This window comes from Frankliniella occidentalis, unplaced genomic scaffold (assembly GCF_000697945.3).
Source record: "Frankliniella occidentalis isolate FOCC.00 unplaced genomic scaffold, Focc_3.1 Scaffold196, whole genome shotgun sequence".
In the NCBI taxonomy this organism is placed as follows: Eukaryota; Metazoa; Arthropoda; class Insecta; order Thysanoptera; family Thripidae; genus Frankliniella; species Frankliniella occidentalis.
In genome coordinates, this window is record NW_026267322.1 from 116,297 (window position 1) to 122,135 (window position 5,839).

Below are 5,839 nucleotides of genomic sequence, written 5' to 3' on the forward strand. Positions count from 1 at the left end.
CTGCGCCACGAGACACTGAACCTGGTCGACTTCTTTGCGGCCAACCTAGTGCACATCCTGGCAAGCTCATTCGCCAACACCTTCCTGGCCGTTGTCCAGGTTATTTTCGCTGCAATCAAAGCGAGGGGTGCCCAACTGCCCAAATCCAGAAAAATGTGTACACCGGATTACCAAATTGTAAAGATTACGAAGGCTGTATCAGCTTAAGTGAGTGCTGTGCGACAGCACAGCAACAGCACGACAGCACTACGGCCCCGAACACCCGATTTTCCCAATAAATCCTTCTATTTCCAATCAAAATAATATCAAGGTACAAAATTATGTATTTTCCCAGTCCAAAAAGTTGTGTTCGCGTTCCCTCCGCTCGCTAGATGGCACGCGCAATGCGCCCTGCCGCCCTGCCTACAGTCCTTCACATTTCCGATATCGTAGCGTTATTACACTTTTTGGATTCGGAAAATACATAATTTTGTACCTCGAGATTATTATGATTGGAAACAGAAGGATTTATTGGGAAAATCGGGTGTTCGGGGCCATAGTGCTGTCGTGCTGTTGATGTGCTGTCGCACAGCACTCGCTTAAGCTGATACAGCCCAAGGATTAAATCACCAATGATTACCAAAAATTACCAATGAATACTAGGTATGACTCGCCTGCATTCTAAATCGAAACAACTATTTTTTTGTCCCGAGAAAGATGCATTTTTTGTACACATTTTAGGTAATTCTTAATACTTTATCTTGCAAAGTTTCAAACTTGCTTTCTATGATTGGACAAATTATGTTTTTGTCCATAGGAGGGATGCAAATACGTCACATTATGGGCGTTTGCGTTTAGACAAGATGTGCACAAAAATGCATGTCTCAATCAACAAATATGTCATTTGAAAGGACCCTCAAGAGTGTGTAGATTACCAGTGAATACCAGTGATTACCAGTGATAACCAACTCCGTGTACACCTGATTACCACAGTTGGGTACCGTTTGAATCAGAGGCAATATCAGAGACTAGTGGGGGGGGGGGAGATATGCACTTCTTTCATACTTTTTCACCCATGAATTCTGTCTTAACGGTTAATCTGACTCTTACAGGTCTTGACTATAGGAATCCCCGTACCTTTTTACCCAATTTACGACATCCTGTTGGTGGTCCATCTTTTGCCTATACTGTACCGCATGCGGGCGCGCGGTCGCAAAAGACAGGAAGGGGTCTATGGATCACCCTGTTATGTCTCTTTACTTAAGAGAATTTTTAAAGTTTTTGTCGACACTTACTGGGTAAAAATGCTTACGGGCATGTTACTCAGCCGAAATTGAGTTTAAAGATCTAAAACGGATCTTAAATATATTTTCATACATAATAGATAAAAGTAAAGCGGTCTAGTTCTATGGCTTATCCGGGAATGCTCGATAGGGAGGGCTGACACTGTAAAAAATTCTGTACCCAGAGACAGATTCCAGACAGATTCATACCGATTGTCCTGTACTTCCATACTACGGTCAAAATCTGTTCGACTGGTATTTGACGGATAAAGACTCGACATTGCTTGAAAAAAATTTCCCTCCACAATAAAGTACAGTGCAAACTACAGGATTACACTGTTTTCAAAATTACCAGTTACATTCTGTAGTTTTTTACTGTTGTAATTTTTAACAGTAAATGTTGCCCGAAGGAACTGGTCTGTCGGTGGAGCTCCTACCTGGTCTTTAAAATTCAATTCCAGATTTTCTCTAGCACTCACTCAGAATTTTGTGCAAGTGTAATGGTATTAGTACAGATCACACAAAAATCATCCGTAATACTGATATCAGAACTAGAAACTTTTACCTTCGGGTAGAGACAGCGACTAGGGACTTTCCAAAAACCCAGAAAAATGGTTTGTTTCGAGTAAGTCTTTCCTTGTTTTAAGTGCACGCTGACACAAGACCAAATTTACTCTTGAAACAAGCTGATATTTTCTTTCGAAAAAGAGAAAAATATTATTCCAAAGACAAAATCGCATTTGTTTCAATGGTGAATTTCATCTTGTGGCAGCTTGCACATGAGTCAAGAAACTATTTGGGTGTGAGAATCACCACAGTATTCTTTGTTACAGTTGTTAATCAACGACGTAACAAACACTACTTATGTCATGCTGCTACCCGTCGTGGTCATCTTCCTCCAGCTGTCGTACTTCAGCCAGGAGTTGTCGGACTCCAGTCTGACGCTGAAGAGGTGCGCCTACGCCGCGGCGACCGGCGGCGCCGTGACCGTGGCCGAGGCCCGCGCCCTCCAGCTCGTGATCCTGGCCGCCAGCAGGCCGCCGGCCCTTGGCTGCCGGGGCCTGGGCCGGCTCAGCCTGGCCAACGCGGGCCGGGCCCTCCGCCAGGCCTACTCGCTGGTCAACGTTCTCAGCTCCAAGTTGTAATAGCACGTGGTGCAGTCTGCAGTTCGGCAAACTTTTCTGGATGTGCTGCACCGGATCATCCGCATGACCGGATGCAGGCGTGCGGACGGGTTGCGTACTTGTCCGACCAAGATGCACTACCAGAAAGAGTACGGCCTAGAACACCCACCCTGTATATGTCCGCGGAAACCTTCTCGATCCCCTTGAGACTTCTTTTGAAAACTTGAACCTACATTCTTCCCAGACTGCAGTCGGCTGCTCGCCGCGCGCACACCAGGCCATAGCATAGCTGGGCGCCATACGGTAGCGGGGAGGCTTATGTGGAATGGATCTCCACTCGACAATTATTTGCCTCCCCGGAAGTAATCTTTTTGCAAGACCAAGAGAGGCCGCGCGGGAAATATGTGCTGTGTCAGACGGAAGACGAATAAATTTTTAAAAAAGATATGCGTTTTTGTCGAGCGGAAACAACGATCGACTCGTGATTTTTTTCCTCGTGTACTACTTCTCTTATTTATGTGGAAGCGCGCAGCCATGGCGTCGCTAGCTGTACAAGTCTTTGATTAGTTTGAGAAATCACCCATCTGTCCGAAACTTATAATGTGTACCACGATCAATGCGCGCGTGCGCGCGCGCGCGCACACACACACATACACACACACACCACTATAGAAGCCTCTGTCACCTGCTTACACGCCAGTCGCCCTCACCGTGTCACCCCACGATGCAACTCAGCGTTTACCTGTCGTGGTTGTGCCTAGAGCAGCACCCTCTGCTGCGAGTCCTGCGCGCCGTCCTCAAGAGTAGGGTGAGATGTTAGAACGATTCGCCACGATTCGTATTGTTATAGGCTGCCGCCCAGTACGTACCGTGCTCGTCTTCACCGCTTAAAGGCACTTTTGTGTGTGACATTCTGACACGGACTTCGAATCGAACGTGTTTCTCGCCGTACCTCTCTCGTTCGGCATACGTTCTATGCTATTGAAGTGAATCGTCCTGACAATGAGGCCAGTAGTAAAAAGTAACGTAGAATCGGTGGTGATGAGAAGTGAGCAAATCTAGTATGTCCTTCGCATTTGTTTCCTTTTATTAATAATAAATTGACACCGTGAGTATTTCTCATCCCGACCACGGCTCTCGTTTAACTGCTGGTGTTCCGTTTGTTGTGATTTATTTAGCTTTTTACTTCTGGTCTCGAAATCCGCTCTCCCAAAGAATAATTGGGCATGTCATGTTTTCCCCGTAGTTGCCAATGACGTTAATGGGGCTCAGCAGCATATTCGAGGGCACTGTCGCGCTCCTTCAGACGACGGCTAGGACAACCGTGCCAGCAGTGAGCGTGGCAAGCGACTTCTACTCGGCCTACTCGTGCTGTGCCGTGGCCTGCCAGCCGCGCTTCTGGAACATCCTCAGCGAGGTGAAGAGACTCGTCCAGGTCATGGAAGACATACCGGGTGAGAAGGTGCAGTGGGCTACTGGGCGGGGGCGCATGGCTAACAAAAAGAGGCGTTTGTACTCCCCCGCCCCTTTTGAACTTGCAGGTGTGGGCGGACTCCACTTGCGGTCACATTGCAATCGTATGCAAAGGTTTCTTTGCCACCGCTGTACTCATGTTGGGATGCGTTCTGGCGGACATGCTGCTCTCGGACGAGCCGATGCTCTCCCTCTGGCCGTTCGTGCCCCACGTGGGGTCCTGGGGGGTGCTCGTCGGCCGCCTGTTCTGGGGCATCTCAACAACCGTCTGCGGTGCGACCCTCTCCCACGTGCTGGTCACCCTGATGTGCGTCACCACTACCGTGACCGGGATGCACCACGCCCTAGCGCAGCGCCTCCTGGACTCGACCGGGATGACTCCGGAGGTCGTCAGGGACGTCGTCAGACTGCATCAACAGCTGCGCCACGAGACACTGAATCTGGTCGACTTCTTTGCGACCAACCTGGTGCACATCCTGGCCTGCTCGTTCGTCGACGCCGTCCTGTCCGTTGTGCAGGTTATTTTCGGTGCAATCAGAGGCACGCGCTCATGCAGACGACGGCCAGGACAGCCGTGCCAGCGGTGAGCGTCGCGAGCGACCTCTACTCGGCGTTTTCGTGCTCTGTCGTGGCCCGCCAGCCGCGCTTCTGGAACATCCTCAGCGAGATGAGGAGACTCGTACAGGTCATGGAGGACATACCGGGTGAGAAGGTGCGGTGGGCGACTGGGCGGGGGCGCATGGCGAGCAAAAAGAGGCGTTTGTACTCCCCCGCCCCTTTTGAACTTGCAGGCGTGGGTGGACTCCACTCGCGGTCACATTGCAATCCTGAGCAAAGGTTTCTTTGCCAACGCTTTTCTTGTGTTGGTATGCGTGCTGGCGGACATGCTGCTCTCGGACAAGCCGATGCTCTCCCTCTGGCCGTTCGTGCCCCACGCGGGGTCCTGGGGAGTGCTCGTCGGCCGCCTGTTCTGGGGTACCTCAGCAACCGTCTGCGTGGCGACCCTTTCCCACGTGCTGGTCACCCTGATGTGCGTCACCACCACCGTGACCGGGATGCACCACGCCCTAGCGCGGCGCCTCCTGGACTCGACCGGCATGACTCCGGAGGTCGTCAGGGACGTCGTCAGACTGCATCAACAACTGCGCCACGAGACACTGAACCTGGTCGACTTCTTTGCGGTCAACCTAGTGCACATCCTGGCCAGCTCTTTCGCAAACACCTTCCTGGCCGTTGTCCAGGTTATTTTCGGTGCAATCAGAGGCAATATCAGGGACTAGTTGGGGGGGGGGGGGCGGTGGGGGAGGGTGCAATTTACTGATATTTTCTCACCCATAATTAATCTGACTCTTACAGGTCTTGACCACTGGATTCCCCCACTTTACCCTGTATGTCTTTCTAATTCAGAGAATTTTTGAAATTTTTTGTCGGCACTTATTGGGGGAAAATGCTTACGGGCGTGATATCTCTGCCGGAATTAATTATAAAAATCTAAAAAATATTTGCGCACTAACTAGACTAAAGTAAAGCGGACACGTTTTATGGCCAATAGGGAGGACTAATGTTGATCGAAGGAACTGGTCTGTCCGGTGGAGCTCCTATACCCGGTCTTTAAAATTCAATTTCAAATTTCCTCACGGACTCACTTTCGGAGAATTTTGAGCAAGTGTAATGGTAATACAGGTCACACACAAATCATCCGTAATCCTGATATCAGAACTGAAAACTTTTACCTTCGGGTAGAGACAGCAAATGGGGACTATCTAAAAAAAAATCAAAAACTTATTTACATGACTTGTTACCTGCAGCCAGAAAAATCGTTAGACTCAAGTAAATTTTTCCTTGTTTCAAGTACACGCTGACACAAGACAAAATTGACTCTTGAAACAAGCTGATATTTCCTTTCGAATAAGAGAAAAATATTATTCTAATGACAAAATCGCCTTCGTTTCAATGGTGAATTTCATCTTGTGTCAGCTT